The sequence below is a fragment of the Schistocerca gregaria genome, chromosome 1 (genome assembly GCF_023897955.1).
Source record: "Schistocerca gregaria isolate iqSchGreg1 chromosome 1, iqSchGreg1.2, whole genome shotgun sequence".
NCBI classification, from domain to species: domain Eukaryota; kingdom Metazoa; phylum Arthropoda; class Insecta; order Orthoptera; family Acrididae; genus Schistocerca; species Schistocerca gregaria.
Window position 1 is genome coordinate 712,172,416 of NC_064920.1, and position 22,091 is coordinate 712,194,506.

The window sequence follows — 22,091 nt, forward strand, 5'->3', positions numbered from 1 at the left end:
TGATATATCATCAGACTTTTGGGGAAAACATCATTCGCACAATTCCCAAGATTGCAAGAGCCAAGAAGTGCAAGAATTACTGTACAGTCAGCTTACAGAGTGGAAATTATTGAGCTGCATGAAAAACGTAAATACGTTACAAGCTAAGGCGGGCACACAATTTATTCAACATCTAAACTTCACTACAGATATTCGGATTCTGGTTATGATAAGTTGAATATGCCTGACATGATGGGCGATGATGTGGCGCAGACGAATAGCGAAATTCTGCATGATCCGCTGAAGTGTCGGAACGTCGATGCCGTCGACGACTTCGTGAATGGCTGTTTTCAGCTCAGCAACGGTTTTGGATTTATTGTAGTACACCTTGTCTTTAAACAGACGCACAAAAACGAGTTGCATGTTTTCAGATCCGGAGACCATGAGGGCAATCAGGCCCGTGTCAGTGGTCTCTGGGTAACCCCAGAGCCAGAATGCGGCCCCCGAAGTGATCCTCCAGGACATCAAACACACTCCTGCTTCGATGGGATCTAGCTCCGTCTTGCTTGAATCACTTCTTGATAATGGCTATCAAAGCATCTTCCAAAACCTTCGCATACCTTTCGGTAATCACCGTGCCATCAAGGAATATTGCACCGATTATTCGGTGACTGGACATTACACACCACATAGTCACCCGTTGAGGCTGAAGACACTACTCGATAGCAAAATGCGGATTCTCAGTTCCCCAAATGCTACAACTGTGACATTTTCACGGGCAAATGGCGGACAACAACAAGGCGCGAGAACATGTGCATACGAATTCCCATCATGACCCCCGGCCAACTACAGTTTCAACATCCTAACGCAAACCGTTCAGAAATTATCACGATTTTATTTCATATAATTCAATAATTCCCTGTAACAGCTCATGCAACCAAACTGCAGACAAGAATAATATACAGAAGAATGGAAAACAAAACGACGATCAGTTCGGCATTGGGGAAGATGAAGCCACCAGAAAGGTAGTTCTAACGTTGCGGTTGATAATGAAAGCAGGACTAAAGAAAAATCAAGACATGTTCAGAGGTTCTGTCGACCTGGAGAAAGCGTTCGATGATGTAAAATGACACAAAGTTCTCGAAATTCTGAGAAAAATAGGGGTAAACTACAGGAAAAGGTGGATAGTATACAAAATGTGCAACAACCAAGAGGGGGAAGAAGTGTGCAACACCTTTTCAATCCCAGCAGGATTAAAAAGGATCGAGACAGTGATGTAGTTTTTCAATTTATACATCGAAGAATCAATGATGGAAATAAAATAGAGGTCTAAAAGTGCAATTAAAATTCAAGGTGTAAGGATAGCAATGGTAAGATTCGCTGATGACATTGCTACCCTGAATGAAAGTGAAGAATTACATTATGTGCTGAACTGAATGAACAGTCTAATGGGTATAGAGAATGGATTGAGAGTCAATGGATGGAAGACGAAAGTAATCTGAAGTAGAAATGAGGAAATCGAGAAACTTAACGTTACGATTGGTGATCACGAAGTAGATGAATTTAGGGAAGTATGATACCCAGAATAGCAAAATAACCCACGACGGATGGAGCAAGGAGGAGGTAAAAAGCAGATTAGGTCTGGCAGAAAGGAAACTCATGGTGGAGGAAAGTCTACTTTTATCAATAAATTTCTGAGAATGGACGTTTCGAGCATTGCATTGTATGGCAGTGAAACATGGGCTGTGTGAAAACAGGAACAGATGAGAATCTAAGCTTTTGAGATGTGCTAAGGAAGAATGTTGAAAATTAAGTGGACTGATATGATAAGGAATGAGGAGGTTCTCCGCAGAATCGGCGAATAAAGGAATATATGGAAAACACAAAGAAGGGACAGGATGGTATGAAATGTGTTAAGACATCTGGTAATAACTCCCATGGTACTAGAGGGAACGGTAGAGTGCAAAGACTGTAGAGATATTGGGGTACGTCTAACAAATAATTGAGGACATAGGTTGCAAGTGCTGCTCTGAGATGAAGAGGTTGCCATAGGATAGGAGTTCGTGGAGGACCCCATCAAACTATTCAGGGGACTGATGAATACAAAACAAAACAAAAAAAATCATTTGTTAGAGCAAACGAGACTTTTCCTAACTGAGAAAGGATCAAGATCGAGTTTTGAGATTTGAGAGAACCAAATTTATCATGCCACACTTGCACGAATGTATGGTGACAGACATAAAAATAACTATCTGTTTCCCATGCAGGTCTCACATATCAGCAGTTTTGTTATAATGAGGGTGATGCTGAGTAAGTAAGCTGTTGTACGCGCAATAGCGACAGCTGCTCTCACATGTCTGCCTGTTTGGGAAAGAACAGCTCGTGATCTGCGTCGCCCCTTCAACCTCCGCCCATCCATCAACTGCCTCAACGCAAGATGTATCTACATGTACAGAATCACTAACCAATAGTGTATCTGGAGGGAGTGAGGTCTTATGGGTCAACTAGTTTTTCTTATTTTACTTTCTGAGGTAGCCTGTCCCCGTACTAAGTTTCATTGAAATATGTTCAGCGGTTTGGCCGTGAAAACGCAACAGGCGGAGTTATTTCCACATTTATAATACTGGGAACCAGACTAGCAGGCTGGGAATTAACTTTGGGGGACATTCTCAGAGTATAGATATTTAGTTAGGTAAACGATGACAGTACATGCGAGGAGAACTTTATTGACTATCTGTCCAATAAATTATGACATCGATAGAAGACCATGAAGACACTATTGAGAGCAACCAACTACTTAAAAGTATCTCAAGGGAACATATGGATGTTTTATGTGAAGAATGCACCAATACATAGCTTATATATTGTTTATTAATTGTTGTGTTAGGAGATTATATAAACTGACGACAGCGTAATGCGCAAGACAAACTGGACGACATGAAATATATTAACGCATGTCGAATATTAAATCCATAATTTATCTGTAGGAGACCTAAAAAGTATTGTGAAGACTCAAGTTATATTGATACATCAGATATCTGAGGCTCATGTAGCGTCGATTTTGGTAGTAAATGTAGGAGGCCTAAGTAGTAAGAGATCGGCCAAACTCGAGCTAATTAGTAATAGATCTGCCAACCTCGACGGCAGTTGATATCCTACAATTCAATGTAAGAACTAGAATTAAAAAACCTCAAGGATATTCCTAGGTTAACGAATACAATTAAATAGAGCTGACTAATTCAAATATTATTTTTTCCTGTTTTTATATTTTGTCTTCTTATTATTCCAGCTACTATAATTGGTACGGAGCGAGGATTTAGGTTGAGTGGTAAGCGTCTTCGCCACGAAAATACACACATCAAAAAAAGTTTTGCGTCACCTCTGTTCCTGGAACTCCTGAAGATAGACGTTGACTGTGGATGTTGTATCACAGACACAGACCGTTCTACTGTTCAGAGATGTCACCAAACCCGCCCAAAGGTGTAAACAGCGAAGCAGAAGCAGCGTCTTTAAGAGAGAGGGGGCCCGACAGCCGATCGGTTTCAGTCATTCCACCAGGTAGAAGGCAGACGGCTGGTGTTGCCTGTAGTTGAACCATGTCTAGACGGTCAGTACCGCGGTTCGATCGGGCCGCATTGTTACTCTGTGCCAGGAAGGACTCTCGACAAGGGAAGAGTCCAGGCGTCTCGGAGTGAACCAAACCGATGTTGTTCGGACATGGAGGAGATACAGAGAGACAGAAACTGTCGATGACATACCTCGCTCAGGACACCCAAGGGCTACTACTGCGGTGGATGACCTACGGATTATGGTTCGTAGGAAGCCTGACAACAACGCCACCATGTTCAATAGTTCTTTTCGTGCAGCCACAGAACGTCGTGTTACGACTCAAACGGTACGCAATAGGCTGCATGATGCGCAATTTTACTCCCGACGTCCATGGCGAGGCCCATCTTTGCAAGCATGACCCCATGCAGCGCGGTACAGATGGGCCTACCAACATGCCGGATGTACCGCTCAGGACTGGCATCTCGTTCTTTTCACTGATGCGTGTCACATATGCCTTCAACCAGACAATCGTCGGAGACGTATTTGGCGTATTTGGAGACAACCCGATCAGGCAGAACGCCTTATACATACTGTCCAGCAAGTGCAGCAATGTAGATGTTTCCTGCTGTTTTGGGGAGGCATTATGCGGGGCCGACGTACGCCGCTGGTGGTCATGGAAGGCGCCGTAACGGCTGTACGATATGAATGCCATCCTCAAACCGATAGTGCAACCATATAGGCAACACACATGGACAACAGTTCGCACCCCCAACGTGTACGTCTTGTGAATGACTTCCTTCAGGATAACGATATCGCTCGACTACAGTGGCCAGCATGTTCTACAGACATGAACCCTCTCGAACATTACTGGGATAGATTGAAAAGGGCTGTTTATAGACGACGTGACCCACCAACCACTCTGTGAGATCTACGCCGAATCGCTGTTGAGGAGTGGGACAATCTGGACCAACAGTGGTTGATGAACTTGTGGATAGTATGCTATGACGAATACAGCCATGCATCAGCTTAAAAGGACGTGCTACTGGGTATTAGAGGTACCGGTGTGTGCTCCAGTCTGGACCACCACCTCTGAGTGTCTCGCTATATGATGGTACAACATATAATGTGTGGTTTTCATGAGAAATAAAAAAGGCGGAAAAGATGTTAATGTTGATCTCTATTCCAATTTTCTGTACAGGTTTCGGAACTCTCGGAACGGAGGTGATGCATCGGACACAAGCTATGCTCGCCTTTTCCAAACAGCACCCTACCAAACGATGTGTCGACCGGTTTGGGTAAACAGTTGCAGCAAACGACTCTCTCACCTGCGGCCACGATCCTGCAGAGTGTACGAGATGACACCTCGTCCCAAAATAACCAAGAACGTTCGGCGTCCAACAAATGACTCAACTCTACCAAGACAACATCGTGTCTCGTAATTCACAAGTGATGGTCGGCACTGGGATACACAGGCTGCCCATAGCCGAGTGAGAGTGAGCTTTGCCCCTTGCCCCTAGCAGACTCGGACATCAGTGATACCACGGCTGCGCCTTCCTTCCTTACGAACTCTGCGCGCAACTACATTGACTCCTGCTGACAACAAGGATCAGCCTTGAGGCAGAGCTTCACTGTGTCTCTTCCTGGGCCTCATGTACCCAAGCGCTTCTGCTCACCGCTTGAGGAAGTCTCGTGAGGAACATGGCGCCACGCTGCCACCAGAGCGATCGCTGCGATCTTTAGGAGGATGACACAACACGTAAAATCAAATAGAGCTATCGCAGTCCAGATCGAGCAAGCACCAAACCGGCTGATCCTCCATCGCTTAAAAAAAGGTCATGGGGAAGGGGGAGGGGGCAGAAAATTCAATTCTAAGCTGCCATTACCTCACCCTGAAGCCCCGCAGCCTTCATCTAGCTAACACGAACCCGCTGTTGCTGCCCTGTAGCCACATTATAAACTACAAACGAGAATGGGGTGGGCATCTCGACAATTCGGAATGTCGGAAAAAATCTCTGGAGCGTCTTACCCGTAATCTTGTCTGCGGAACTACTAAACCTTTTAAAGTTTTCAACGAGGACCAAGTACCGTTTTGCTTGCCGGCTGTTAGCCAATTTAACGTTGTTAAGAGCCCTCTTCCAATTATTTCTGATGGTGGCGACGTTCATCTTCTCAGGGAGAAGATCGTTTATTTCCCACAAGTTGGAAGTGGGAGAATTAACGAGACAGGTTACATCCAAGCTCAATGAGTGGCTTAGAGCCCTGCCGTATTGAACGCAAAACTTACGAAGTTAAGTGACTCACCCCACTTCTTTGGGATCTTTACTATGATAAATTATTAGGGACACCTTTAAGTTGTGATTGACTAGCTCGGCAAAGGAACGCTTTGGATAATATGGAACAGTGGTGACATGTTTAACAGCATTCTGAAAGCAGAAATGCCTCAATTTCGTAGGATCAAAATAAGGTGAGTTATCACTAACTAAAACTCTGGTAGACCAAAACGTGCAAATACTCTTCCCAAATGGTGTGTCACGACGGCCGCATTCATAGCCTTACTGGGTATCAGCCATGAAAACCGGCTGAATGCATCGATGACCACAAACATGCCCTTTGAAAAAAGTGAGCATCGCGTGTTTTCGATGCATGAGCTGTTCCCTTGAAAACGAGCTGTTTGACTGGGCCACAACACGCAATTCCTGTTAACTGTAAAGCTATATGAAACAGCAAATTACTCTTGAGTTAACCAATCCACGTCTATGTGACAGGGCTATGAAAAAGTGTAATCAGTCAAAAATTATAGGTGCGTGGCTGATGGCAATGATTAAGAGGGCAAGTACTTGAAACTATATTTTATTCTCCGTTTTTTGTAGTAATTATTATGCTCGAAATACTGTAAAAAATTTCAGTTGTGATGCGCAACAATGACCCGTCAGTTTCCAGAAGTCGGTATTTAGTACGTAATGTGTTTTCTTTTGGGTTTCCAGGCACTGAATACTGTTTCACGGTACATTAAATACATGCCTGAAAGGAAATAGTGTTCTATCATGGAAAACCGGCCATGAACTGCAAACAATAGGGAATACCATATAGGGTACCGCAGACGATGACTGGATATTATACAATGAACAGGGCAGTAATAATGCTAAGTGCAGTGAAGCAGCCTGGAAACTGATTTTCGAAAGCGGAAAACTGTGCAAGAACACGAGTAAAACTTACGTGAGCGCTTCTAGAGTTACATAACACAATAAACATTACACTGAAACGTTTCTCTTAATGAGATAAAATACTTAATTGACTAACATCTACAATAGTCAAGGCAAAAGAAAGAATGGTACAAGAAGGCGTATTGTAAAACTAAAAATCTCATCTCAGTAGGCGTAGACTACCAACTACAACAAAGCGCAAAAGATGACATTAGCTGACGTTTGTTGCTCAAATATACGTTCCATCGATGTCCCAATTCACGTCTAGTTTGGGAGAGAACTGTTCTGTGAGCAAACCTATTTATATCGGGTGATCAAAAAGTCAGTATAAATTTGAAAACTGAATAAATCACGGAATAATGTAGGTATAGAGGTAAAAACTGACACACGTGCTTGGAATGACATGGAGCTTTATTAGAACCAAAAAAACTATAGTTATCGGACCTTTTTTTCTTCGAGGAAATGCGTGATTCTGGGTTTGTAACTGCTACCGTGACGGGTGAGTGGTATGCCGATGTGTTACAGAATCGCATCATCCCCAGCCTTGCTGATAAACACCTGCTGGAACTTACGGTATGTATGCAGGATGGCGCTCCACCCAATATTGCTAGACGCGTGAAAGATCTCTTGCGCTCGTCGTTTGGTGATGATCGTGTGCTCAGCCGCCACTTTCGTCATGCGTGGCCTTCCAGATCCCCAGACCTCAGTCCGTGCGATTATTGGCTTTGGGGTTACCTGAAGTCGCAAGTGTATCGTGATCGACCGACATCTCTAGGGATGCTCAAAGACTACATCCGACACCAATGCCTCACCATAACTCCAGACATGCTTTACAGTGCTGTTCACAACATTATTCCTCGACCACAGCCATTTTTGATGGATGGTGGTGGGTATATTGAGCATTTCCTGTAAAGAACATCAACTTTGCTTTGTCTTACTTTGTTATGCTAATTATTGCTGTTCTGATCAGATGAATCGCTATCTGTCGGCCATTTTTTGAACTTTTGTATTTTTTTAGTTTTAAGAAAACCCCCATGTCATTCCAAGCATGTGTTTCAATTTGTACCTCTCTATCTACATTATTCCGTGATTTATTCATTTTTCAAATTTATGACTTTTTGATCACCCGGTATATGGCATACTGCATTAATATAGATGTGTGACGGAAATACGTTGACAGTGACAGACAAACGAAATGTAATCTAAAGGTAGTATACAGCTGGACTTTAACATAATATAACACAAGCAATAACCATCTGTCTTCATATTCAAAACATACAGCATTTCCATAATTTACATTTAGAAGAAATAAACGTTCACTGAGGATGTCGCATCTGTTCTGAAACATGTTCGGTGAACGCAAATATATAATTTCATTTTCCTTGAGCCCGTTGACCATATATTACTCGAGTATGCACAAAGAGATTAAAAGCTTCAATAAACTTGTGTATTTTTTTAGGGGAGCCACCAACGTCGATGAGCCCGGCAGTTGTTTGTTATGGAAAACAGGCAGCTTACAAACAAGTGCCTCACACGCACTGCTCATTCAGACCACGCACCTCCTGAATTATTCATTTCTGACCGTTGGATCCTAATCTTAGACCACGTACCTTCTGAATTATTAATTCTCGATTATTGGTACCTGATGTGTAAGTACTCTCTTTCAGATCTTCTGCCGTCTGTGTAATTTCGACCTTAAGCTTTGGCACATTTGGCATGTACTGTCAGTTATGAAATCATTAATACTGATGCACTTAAAATATTAGCTCACCACTATTAATATTATTATTATTAGTTGCAAGGCTTCCAGAGTGTAAGACACTTAGTAAAGATGGTTCATTTTCCGTTCTTATGGTTCTCTTTATTTGCCCACCAATTTTTCATTCTTTGCAAAAATCTAGCACATCTTTCTTCGCTCCATTTTGTTCCGGTTCTTCGGATTTTTGCATCTGGTGTAACATTCATTTTTTTTACTTTTATTCCATAATTGTTCCTTATGTCTATTTCTCCTTTGTTAATTTTGGCTAATTCCAAGGGATCCATTGGATCCATTCTCCTCCATCAGCGAGGGAATCTATGTATTTTACTATTCTTTTTATTAATCTGTATTCGGGCGTCTTTTCCTCATGTCTGTCTCTATTTTAGAATATTCTTCAGTTTTGGACGTTGTCTGTCGTCTATATCCATTCTCGGTCCATCTTGGCTCCAAAATTTTCGTAGTTATTTTTCTTTCTTCTCTTTTCAGATTTTCTATATCAGTTTTCCTGTTTAGCGCCAAGATTTCGCTGGCATATAACATTGATGGTTTAATTACTGTTTTGTAATGTCTAATTTTGGCATTTAAAGATAAGCAGTTTTTATTATAGAGGTTTTGCACTAATCCCAACCTTTTACGAGCTTTTTGTATTCTTTCTTGTTGTGCACATTATTCTTATTATTATTAGTAGTAGCAGTAGCATGAAATTTGGTTTTACTTTCTACATTTGGAGGTTAACCTGCAATTATATATATGTATTATGAACTATCAGTGACATTACGAAAATTCGATATCTAGGAAAAGGTCTTAATAGTTTTAAATCTGGAGAATCAAAATAGGAAAGGTGTGAAGGGCTTTACCACCCTTGCCCTTTTGTCGGTGATTTACAACTTCTTACCAATATTCTATATGACTGTTCTGAAAGCGGATATCAGACTTAAGACATATAAAATAAGCTCTCAGCAGAAGAAATGTTGTTACAGAGAAGAGGGAAGGCTGCGGCCTCCAACTCTGTATGTGACGTACCTGTCTGGAGAAAGTTTTTCACTCCTTTTTTAAGGAATGTATTCAGACAGCGCACGTGAAACAAGCAATCGAAATTCTGTGTATCTTGTTAAAATTGTCTACTGTAAATTATTCCTTCAATGAAATTAACTGCCTGACCAAAAGAGTGAAGCACCTGCAGGAGCAAGAGGAAACGAAATGAAACTTTTCGGATTATTTCAGTGACGACAAAATTGAGTTAAAGTTACTAAGAAACGTAATTGCCAGACCCTTATCATTATGATGTTGCACCCTCTCTGGTTTCGGTGCATGCACTGATGCGATTGGGAAGGCGTCAAAGCCGGCCGCGGTGGTCTAGCGGTTCTAGGCGCTGCACTCCGGAACCGCGCAACTGCTACGGTCGCAGGTTCGAATCCTGCCTCGGTCATGGAGGTGTGTGATGTCCTTAGGTTAGTTAGGTTTAAGTAGTTCTTAGTTCTAGGGGGCTGATGACTTTAGATGTCAAGTCCCATAGTGCTCAGAGCCATTCGAACCATTTTTGAAGGCGTCATAAGCCCTATATATCCTTTCTTGAGGCAAGCTGTCCCACAACTGTTGTGTGTGGTTCTTGATTTCCTGGATACTGGCAACTAGGCAAAGTTGTCTTTGGTGGCTCCACACGCGCTCTATCAGGGACAGACCTGTGGATCTCACTGGACACGGGAGCATTCAGTATCACGCAAACAGTTCATAGTCACGTGACGTGTGTGAACGAGCATTGTTCTGATGAAAATTTTTGCCAAGATGCTGTTGCCTGAGAAGTAACGCATGATGATGTTTGGTTTGTGGGGCGCTCAACTGCGCGCTCATCAGCGCCCGTACAAAGTCCCAGTTGTTACACAGTCCATCTCTTTACACAGTCGGATCAGGCCACTGTCATGAATGATTACAATGATGATGATGATGATGATGATGATGATGATGATCATGATCATGATGAAGTGAGGAGGAAAACACAAACACCGAGTTCCCGGGCAGAGAAAATTCCTAATCCGGCCGGGAATCAAACCTGGGACCCCGTGATCCAGAGGCAGCAATGCTAGCCACTAGACGACGAGCTGCGGACAAGTAACACATGAGGACGCAGCATGCCCATGAGCTAGTGTTGTGCCATCAGAGCTCCCTCAGTCGTGGCCTCGAGGAGCTGATGTCAGCACCTTCTAATGCAACTTAGCGCTCGCTTCTGAACTAGTATGTATATATCTAGTTTTTGTTATAAATAGGATATGTGTGGGACAGTTGCGTTCCCATAACTTGCACCTTTTTTCTTTCAGTTTGTAAACTAGACCTTTGACATATCCAATGGCTTCCCACACCATGACGCCAGGAATAACACTGCTGTACCTCTTCCTAACGTTGGAAGAATGGGCTATCTCCCGAAGTAATCGGCGTAGCCGCTAGAGATTGTTGTTCAGTAGTTTCCTAATACGGTTGCTGCTTATCTGGACCATTGAGAAATGATAAAGATTGTTGCAGCGAGTCCATTACGTCTTTTCGGACATTAGACGCAGATGTGAAGCAGTTTCCATGTACTTGGTGCACAGTATGGCGATGCTCCCTTGTAGTTGTCACACGTGGTCGACTGGAACATTGATGACAAGTACAGCTGCCCACACGCGAGCATGCAGTCCAACATCGGGCCACTGTCACATACAAATACACCACAAACCTGGATACAACTCGGCCATCTCGTCAAATGGACACCGAAAATGAAGCCTCTTTCAGATTCTGTCTGGCGCTGATAGCACTGTCTCACTCAAGTACGTGGTCTCTCCACGTCCCTCGCATTGAACACACTACTTCTGATCCCGTTCACGCCACTTATATACCCTGTCAGGCATAGTAAGAGCAATAAACGCAAACAACGCCGGTGAACTGTGGTATCCATTCCATTTGTCACAGATAACTGCAGCTTTTATAATTCACATACTCGTCGATGACATAGTACGAAGTTACACTGACGTCCACCCATGTCTTCTGGATTGTTCACTTGTTCTTTACTAGGCAGTGCATATTAAGAGAATGGAAAATTCAGAATTGATGAGTGAAGTCTTATAGAAACTATTTACAATAATTTCGAAAGAGGTTTTTAAACTAACTTTTTTCTTCCTGCCCAAGGTACAGGTTATAAAACGACAGAAGAAAAATTACAAGTTATGGGAATATAAATGTTCTGCTCGTATGGTATTTATAATATAATGTAACAATGTAATAGCGATGAAGAGCAGTCCAATTGAACCCTCCCACCTGTTGAAGATTTCCCGCGGATTTGGAATACCTCTGGTCGCAAGAGCGCATGGTGCGTTACTGTCGCCGGTAGAGGGCAGATCGGAGGAGAAGACAGTTACGGGCTGTGGCGACCTGAAGAAGAGGAGTGTCTGACACGTACGGCGAGGAGCGCAAGTTAGGTGGCGTGCTGTTGAGGACAAGCGTGTGCCATGGGCCGTTGGCAAGAGTGGTGCCTTTGCTCACTGCGGGTTTGGCGGGGCCGAGTGTTGGTCACAGCCGTAAACATTGCTCGTTAAAAGCTGCTTCGGCAGGACGCACAGTATTCGGTGTGTCCTCTGTTACTGAAGTTGGAAGCAGTTTGTGTCCGTTGTGGTGCCGGGTTGGAGTCCTGTCTGATCTTTGCAAGTCTGCTGGATGATACCCGTGTGTTTCTGACTATGAGTAATCTTCGTTACATCCTTCTGTCGGCGCTCTCTAAGCGAGCGTTTGTCACTGGGCGCTGGATTTTACGAGAAATCACGGTGAGCATCTGATCACTTGGTGTCGTAAGGTGGCTATTTTGACTCCGTATCATGTCTTGAAAGGAGGGTATAAGATGAACATCAACAAAAGCAAAACGAGGATAATGGAATGTAGTCAAATTAAGTCGGGTGATGCTGAGGGAATTAGATTAGGAAATGAGACACTTAAAGTAGTAAAGGAGTTTTGCTATTTGGGGAGCAAAATAACTGATGATGGTCGAGGTAGAGAGGATATAAAATGTAGACTGGCAATGTCAAGGAAAGCGTTTCTGAAGAAGAGAAATTTGTTAACATCGAGTATAGATTTAAGTGTCAGGAAGTCATTTCTGAAAGTATTTGTATGGAGTGTAGCCATGTATGGAAGTGAAACATGGACAATAAATAGTTTGGACAAGAAGAGAATAGAAGCTTTCAAAATGTGGTGCTACAGAAGAATGATGAAGATTAGGTGGGTAGATCACATAACGGGGAGATATTGAATAGGATTGGGGAGAAGAGAAGTTTGTGGCGCAACTTGACGAGAAGAAGGGATCGGTTGGTAGGACTTGTTCTGAGGCGTCAAGGGATCACCAATTTAGTATTGGAGGGCAGCGTGGAGGGTAAAAATCGTAGAGGGAGACCAAGAGATGAATACACTAAGCAGAAGGATATAGGTTGCAGTAGGTACTGGGAGATGAAGATGCTTGCACAGGATAGAGTGGCATGGAGAGCTGCATCAAACCAGTCTCAGGACTGAAGACCACAACATCATGGATGCCCGCTGTTACATATATAAATGTGTTACTTATGAGGGTTATGGTTGATACTACTTGAATCCAGTTCTGTCAGTGTGTGTGAGCTTTCGGCTGCCACTATTCCACACTGATTTTAGAATCTAAGGATATAAATGAAGATGTAATTCTTATGATTTACGAATTGTACTTTATAGTCAGTGAAAATTGTTTAATCTAGCTACGTTATTTCTGAGCCACATCTATAGTTACCTGTTGGGTAGCATCAAAAGGTCGAGCTGTTTACTAAATTATTTGCGTCTACTAAAAAAGAAAAAAAGAAAAACTGAGGAAAAATTTTATGCGTCAGTAGTCAAGTCAAAGTTTCCTGTGTAACGTTCGTCCTTTCCTGCATTTATAGTATGTTTAACTTTCTACTAAGTATTTAAGGAGTTGTCTCTGTGTTACAGTATAGGTGATTGTGTCTTTTCTTAACTTCGAAGGCAATGGCGTTTTGATAATTACTGGCAATAGCCGATGGTCGATATTTATGACATATTCATTTGAAAATACGTTTTGCTGTTTGTAATGTAAATGTATTTTTATTTCATGTAATATTCTTTTCTAAAAGGAAGTGATTTTTTACTGTTGTCGTGTTGAGGTGTTTGCTGTCAGTTGTGTTATTGAAATTCAGTCTTTTCAGTTGTGGAGGCAACTTTTTAATGTTATTCTGGATTTTTACTTTTTAAAAATAAATTCATTAGTTTTTATAGAAAGCAAAAATCTAAGAATTGCCTTCTATATAGCCAAAATGACTGACAAATGTGGTTCCAATTTATCAGCAGTAGCAACAATTCCTCCTTCTCTACCAACGGAGGACGGCGGTTGGCGCTACCGCACTACAAGAAACGTTCATTAAAAAATTCAGCTATGGTACTCAGGCATCTTTAACAAGACTAAGTTAACAAGAGATACAATCTTCTATCTGTAACTCAGAGACAACTCGTTAATTATTTAGTGAAAGTTAAACATACAACAAATACAGGAATTCTTCTTCAGTTTTCTTTTGTAGATGCAGACCATTTACTGAACAGCTCGAGCTCGTGGTACTAGCCAACAGAACTGAACTCTAAGTAGTAACAGGCATAACCTTCATCAATCACACACACACACACACACACACATATATATATATATATATATATATATATATATATATATATATATGGAGTCACCACGCGACGTCAAGTGACTTGCAGAATAATCGGATGCTCACTGTGATTTCTCATAAAATTCAGCGCCCATTGACAAACGATTGTTTAGAGGGCGCCGAGACAAGATTACTCGTTTCCAGAATAAGATTCTCACTCTGCAGCGGAGTGTGCGCTGATATGAAACTTCGTGGCAGATTAAAACTGCGTGCCCGACCGAGACTCGAACTCGGGACCTTTGTCTTTCGCGGGCAAGTGCTCTACCATCTGAGCTACCGAAGCACGACTCACGCCCGCTACTCACAGCTTTACTTCTGCCAGTATCTCGTCTCCTACCTTCCAAACTTTACAGAAGCTCATCTGCGAACCTTGCAGAACTAGCACTCCTGAAAGAAAGGATACTGCGGAGACATGGCTTAGCCACAGCCTGGGGGATGTTTCCAGAATGATATTCTCACTCTGCAGCCGACTGTGCGCTAGTATGAAACTTCCTGGCAGATTAAAACTGTGTGCCCGACCGAGACTCGAACTCGGGACCTTCGCCTTTCGCGGGCAAGTGCTCTACCATCTGAGCCACCGAAGCACGACTCACGCCCGGTACTCACAGCTTCTGTAAAGTTTGGAAGGTAGGAGACGAGATACTGGCAGAAGTAAAGCTGTGAGTACCGGGCGTCAGTAGTGCTTCGGTAGCTCAGATGGTAGAGCATTTGCCCGCGAAAGGCAAAGGTCCCGAGTTCGAGTCTCGGTCGGGCACACAGTTTTAATCTGCCAGGAAGTTTCAAGATTACTCGTAGTCGGAAACCTACGTGTATCATCCAGCAGACTCTACCGCTTCCAGTACTTGCAAAGATCAGACCGGACACCAACCCGGCACCACAACGGACACAAACTGCTTCCAACTTCATTAGCAGAGGACACGCCGAATACTGTGCGTCCTGCTAAAGTAGCTTTTAACGAGCACGGCTGCGACCAACACTCGGCCTTACCAAAGCCGCGGTCAGCAAAGGCTCCACCCTTGCCGAAGGGCCACGGCAGACGATAGTCCACAACAGCACGCCATGTCACTTGCGCTCCTCGCCGCCCGTGTTACGCTCTCCTCTTCTCCAAGTCGCCGCAACTCTGTACAGCCTTCTCCACCGACCTGCCCGCTACCAGAGACTGTAACGCACTATGCGCTCTTGCGGCCAGAGAGATCCCAAATCCGCGGGAATTACACGAAGCTAAACGCGGGCGCAAAAAAAAAAAAAAAAAAAAAAAAAAAAGGGCTATGGAAGTACTAAGGAATGACGAAATACACTTGAAGTGAACTAAGGCTATAGATGCAACAATGCGGAATAGCTCTCTAAAAAGAACAATCACAGAAGTTGGAAAGAAAAACATAGCTACAAATAAGCCAACTGCGAAGAAACCAGGGCTAACAGAAGAAATATTTCAGCTGATCGCTGAAAGAAGGAATTACAAAAATGTTCAGGGAAATCCAGGAACACAGAAATAGAAGTTGCTGAGGAATGAAACAAAATCCAGGAAGGCTAAGACGAAATGGCTACATAAAAATGTGAAGAAATCGAAAAAGAAATGATTGTCGGAATGAATGACTCAGCCTATAGGAAAGTCAAAATAACCTTCGATAAAATTAAAAGCAAGGGTGGAAACACAAAGAGCGGAACGGGAATTTTACCGTCAAATGAGAGCAGAGAGCGGATAGGTGGAAAGAGTGCATTGAAGGCCTCTATGAAGGGAAATACACTACTGGACATTAAAATTGCTACATCACGAAAATGACGTGCTACAGACGCGAAATTTAACCGACAAGAAGAAGATGCTGTGATACGCAAATGATTAGCTTTTCAGGGCATTCACACAAGTTTGGCGCCAGTGACGACACCAACAACATGCTGACATGAGGAAAGTTTTCAACCGATTTCTAATACACAAACAGCTGCTGACCGGCGTTGCCTGCTGAATCGTTGTTGTGATACCTCGTGTAAGGAGGAGAAATGCGTACCATCACGTTTCCGACTTTGATAAAGTTAGGATTGTAGCCTATCGCGATTGCGGTTTATCGTATCGCGACATTCTGCTCGCGTTGGTCGAGATCCAATGAGTGTTAGCAGAATATGGTATCGGTGGGTTCAGGAGGGTAATACGGAACGCTGTGCTGGATCCCAACGGCCTCGTATCACTAACAGTCGAGATGACAGGCATCTTATCCGCATAGCTGTAACGGATCGTGCAGACACGTCTCGATCCGTGAGTCAACAGATGGGGATGTTTGCAAAACAACAACCATCTGCACGAACAGCAACGACGTTTGCAGCAGCATGGAATATCAGCTCGGAGACCATGGTTGCGGTTACCCTTGACGCTGCATCAGACAGGAGCGCCTGCGTTGGTGTACTCAACGACGAACCTGGGTGCACGAAGAGCAAAACGTCATTTTTTCGCATGAATCCAGGTTCTATTTACAGCATCGTGATGGTCGCATCCATGTTTGGCGACATCGCGGTGAACGCACATTGGAAGCGTGCATTCGTCATCGACATACTGGCGTATCACCCGGCGTGATGGTGTTAGGTGCCATTGGTTACACGTCTCGGTCACGTCTTGTTCGCACTGACGGCATTTTGAACAGTGGAAGTTTCATTTGAGAAGTGTTACGACCCGTGGGTTCAAATGGTTCAAATGGTTCTGAGTACTATTGGACTTAACTTCTCAGGTCATCAGTCCCCTAGAACTTAGAACTACTTAAACCTAACTAACCTAAGGACATCTCACACATCCACGCCCGAGGCAGGATTCGAACATGCGACCGTAGCGGTCGCGTGGTTCCAGACTATAGCGCCTAGAAGCGCTCGGCCACTTTGGGCGGCCGACCCGTGGCTCTACCCTTCATTCGATCCCTGCGAAACCCTACATTTCAGCAGGATAATGCACGACCGCGTGTTGCAGGTCCTGTACGGGCCTTTCTGGATAAAGAAAATGTTCGACTGCTGCCCTGGACAGCACATTCTCCAGATCTGTAACCAACCGAAAACGTCTGGTCAATGGTGGCCGAGCAACTGGCTCGTCACAATACGCCAGTCACTACTCTTGATGAACTGTGGTATCGTGTTGAAGCTTCACGGGCAGTTGTACCTCTACACGCCGTCCAAGCTCTGTTTGACTCAATGCCCAGGCGTATCAAGGCCGTTATTACGGCCAGAGGTGGTTGTTCTGGGTACTGATTTCTCAGGATCTATGCCCCCAAATTGCGTAAAAATTTAATAACATTTCACTTCTAGTATAATATATATGTCCAATGAATACCCGTTTATCATCTGCATTTATTCTTGGTGTAGCAATTGTAATGTCCAGTAGTGTAGAATATGCTCAAGAATAGTGCAGCCAGCCGATTTTAAGGATATTCGCCTGTAATTTTGCAGGTCGATACTTTTACCCTTCTTATATACAGGTCTTCAAGTATATTGGCCTGTAATTTTGTGGGTCCGTCCTCTTACGCTTCTTAGACAGGTGTCATTTGCGTTTGGGACTTATCGCTGGGAAGAGATTTGTGATAAATTCAAGTAAAATTAGGGGTCAGTACTAAAGAGTATTCTGTGTAAAATGTAACTGGGATTCCAACCGAACCCTGGACTTTCAGTTACTTTTCAGGGCAAGGAGTTTGTTCGATGGTCAAAAAGAAGAGGGACTAACTGCAGGACGCATCGTAAGGCATCAAGGAAACGTAATTTCACAATGGATGAAAACGAGAGGTGTAAGAAATGTTGAAAGAGACCATAGCATGGCTGTAGTACGCAGTGGCATGTGGACCTATGTTTAAGTAGTTATACAGAGATGAAGAGGCCTGAGTGGGATAGATTAACAAGGACAGGTGCATCAAAGTAATGTTTTGTCTGACGATCACAACAACAGCGCAGGCCGTTTCAGTACATATGTCAGGAAATGTAAAGCGAAAACATGCCGAAATATTTAGCAAACAGCGGCATTCACACAAATGCAACGTCATCTTACCTTCACTTCGAGTGCTACAAGAATGTTCGAACGTTACACTGACGAAACGATGGTCCCAAGTGATCCGATTTAGTGCAGGCCAATTCTCTCTCCCTATATAATGTATTCTCTTCGCTCTTGACTATTAATGATCATTTTACTACTTACTCTTCTCACACAATGTTTCGATGTTTGCATAGTAAGCTAAATCCCTTCTCCCTCGTAAGAGATGCAATATCTAAAAGAGAAATAATAACAGAATTTCACTGTAATCGAAATTCGTAAAAACGTACACTGTGACATAGAAATAACGCTCATAGGCTGGTGCAAAAGTTTAATGAATAGTCTCAGAAACGGTGCAGTTGCCACTTCTGTAATTTTCTGCTGTAGCTTTTAGATTTTAAAGGAAATTAGAGACAAAAGTATGTATGTGTGAAACTTCCTGGCAGATTAAAACTGTGCGCCGGACCGAGACTCGAACTCGAGACCTTTGGTTTCCGCAGGCAAGTGCTCTACCAACTTTTTTAAAATCTCATTTTGTTCATTTACGTTCGTCGCATCTGCTCGGGGCGGACGTCGTGAGACACCCGTTTCGTTAATCGATTAACCCAGTTTTTTTTTTTTATTACAGAGGGCAGCTAACCCTCTGACAGAACACGCTGAGCTACCGTGCCGGCTATCAACTGAGCTACCCAAGCACGACTCACGCCCCCTCCTCACAGCTTTACTTCTGCCAGTACCTCATCTCCTACCTTCCAAACTTTACGGAAGCTCTCCTTTGCACCTTGCAGAACTAATGCTCCTGAAAGAATGGAAATTGCGGATAGATGGCTTAGCCGCAGCCTGGTGGATGTTTCCAGAACGAGATTCTCACTCTGCAGCGGAGTGTGCGCTGATATGAAACTTCCTGACAGATTAAAACTGTGAGCCGGACCGAGACTCGGGCTCGGGACCTTTTGCCTTTCGCGGGCAAGTGCTCAACCTACTGAGTTTCACATCAGCGCACATTCCGCTGCAGAGTGAAAAATCTGATTATGTATGTGTGTCTTGCCTTCTGAATCGTCCTTCTCTGTGTTTCTAAATATTTTCTAGAGCTTATAAGGCACTGTCCTTTATACTCCCTTTCAGGTTATATATTATCCGTCATGGCAGTTTTGTCACAGACATAGATAAAGAATTTTGCTGCAGCCCTTAATCAATGCTGCTAAATACTACGATTCCTTTCATGCTTGGGCTAAATACGACCTTCCAGCGTAACATTCATCCATTCGTACAGTACTGAGTTATGCGACGTGGTGTGTCCCTGACGAGAGCCTATCGCCATTTAACGTGGCTTTGCCTCTCAGTTGCGTGACGTTCCGTTGTCGTTCTTCATGAATCGACCTTCGACATTTAACAGGTCGGAAGCAAGCCGCGGCCAGTGGTACAACGTTCCCCATAATACCATCGTGTTAAATGAAGCGTTAACTTTGCTGACAGTTTTCAAAGGTTAAAAATAGTCGTGTGCTTGACGCTGTTTTTGCCCTGTGGGAGTAGGATGAGCATGTGTAACGTGAGGACAGGAAGTTGTGGTGTCGGTGCGATGCTGTTTAAAGGGGCGCCTCGTCGCCACAGTGGCGTGTCGCCCGGGTAACCGCTTCCTGGCTGTTGCTGTTGCGTAACCTGCCGGAGCCGTGGGGGGAGAGTGCTGGTTGCAGCGGTAAGGGGAGCCCCTGTGGCCGGTCGCCATCTGGCTCATGCTGCCACGGGAAACCCCTTATTTCGAACCCACGGAACCGGGTGATCTATGACGTGACGCCACAAATACGGGGTGCGACGTCAGTTTCTTTGTCCTGGAAAGTTTTCTCTTCTTGCTAACTTCTTGTTCGAGGAAATTCTCGGCAACTACACTGAGGTGCAGGTAATAGCACAAAAGCTAAGAACGTGAATGTTATGCAACTACTAGCATTACCATAATTCCAAACGGAAAAGCCAGGGTGAATGTTACGCAACTACTAGCATTACCATAATTCCAAACGGAAAAGCCAGGGCGTATGACAAACAATCCTTACATGAATCAAACCGTGTTACTTTTCCTACAGAATCGTACACTGACGGGAAAAAATCGCAATGCCAAAAAGTACTTAACGCAGAGCATGAAATTTCGGGAATACATTTGTCTAGGTGACCTATGTAAGTGATTAACATTGCATGATCACAGGTTAATGTAAGCGCGACTACAGTCTGGAGCCAAGCGACCGCTACGGTCGCAGGTTCGAATCCTGCCTCGGGCATGAATGTGTGTGATGTCCTTAGGTTGGTTAGGTTTAATTAGTTCTAAGTTCTAGGCGACTGGTGACCTCAGAAGTTAAGTCGCATAGTGCTCAAAGCCATTTAAACCATTTTGTAAGAGTGTGACAAGCCATTGCAAATGCGAAATGCTGCCCAATAATAACCTACGTAACCGTCAGATTGTTGAATGCAAACGTGCATGCATTGTGTTGTATAGGTGCCGGATGTCAGTCTGTGGCATTGCGTTCCATGCCTGTTGCACTTGATCGGTCGGTACAGGGACGGTTAGTGCTGTTAATGGATGACGCTGCTGTTGTCGTTCGATGATGTCCCACATGTGCTCCATTGGAGACAGATCTGACGATTGGACAGGCCGAGATAACATGACCATGCTTTGTAGAGCATGTTGGATTACAACAGCAGTATGTGAGCAACCGTTCTCCTGGTGGAAAACATTCTCTGGAATGCTGTTCATGAGTGGCAGGACAACGGTTCCAGACACCAGACTCTCAGGGTGCGTGGGATAATGACGAGAGTGCTCCTGCCGTCATACGAAATGGCATCCCAGACCATAACTTCAGGCATAGATCCAATGGGTTTAGCACGCAAACAGGTTAGTTGCAAGTCCTCAAGTGGTCTCGTTCTGACAAGCACACGGCCATCACTGAGGCAAAACCAGCTTTCATCAGAAAACATAAGAGACCTCCACCATGCCCTCCAATGAGATTTCGCTTGACCCCAGTGAAGTCGCAAATGGTGGTGATTTGGGGTCAGTGGAATGCATGCTACAGGGTATCTGGCTCGGAACTGTTCTTGGAAAGTCCAGTGTGTAACGTGGTGTCGACTGCTACTGAAACTGCTGCTGCAGATGCAGTACGATTCGACAGAGCTATACGCCCAACACGATGGTATTCTCTCTGGGTAGTGCCACCTGACCGTCCGGGGTTTGGTCTTCTTGCAACCATACATTCTCGTTACCACCGCTGCGAGCAGTCATGTACAGTGGATACATTCCTGCCAAGTCTTCCTGCAAAATCGCAGAAGGAACATCCAAGATCATGTAGTGCTGTTACACGACGTTATTCAAACTCAGTGAGGTGTTGATTATGCCATCTTTCCCACCTTAAAGTCGTTCTTGACGAACATCGACTCACCACGTCCACTCTCAAAGGTAACTGACGCTCACGACTGCTACAGCGTGTATTTAAAACAAACCTGATTTGGAATCATCATAGATGTGCTAGTAGCGTCACTCTTGTGTGACTGGCACGAAATTGGAATAGACGATCATGTTTCAGATGTAGAAACCCTCCTACCAACTTTCGTTTATGTCGCACAACTCTTTGTTGGTATTACTATTTTTCCGTCGCTGTATTCTTCGCATTTACGAAACTTCGTAAATAACTTTCTTGGATTTGATATCACAGTATTGAGAACAAGTGAGATCTTTATAGGTACACCAGGGCATATTGAAAAGTAATGCCTCCGAATTTTTTATTCTGTTCTCAAGGTCGGTTGCAGTATTACATGTCAGTCGTTGGACTTCCCTGTTTCGTTGACCCCAGGTTGCAAACCTCTGCCGCTAGAGGGCTCCGAATTGTAGCGTGTAAAATGGTGGTGTGCAACGT

General features: G+C 43.9%; 1 long non-coding RNA gene across 2 annotated transcripts in view; it reads left to right on the forward strand.

Moving 5' to 3' along the window:
* Positions 1 to 22,091, forward strand: part of LOC126365951 (uncharacterized) — a 172,273-nt gene that overhangs the window by 133,070 nt on the left and 17,112 nt on the right. For both annotated transcript variants that reach the window (XR_007566280.1, XR_007566276.1), the window contains exon 3: positions 8,191 to 8,380. This is a non-coding gene — a long non-coding RNA (uncharacterized LOC126365951). The remainder of the gene's footprint in view (positions 1 to 8,190; positions 8,381 to 22,091) is intronic.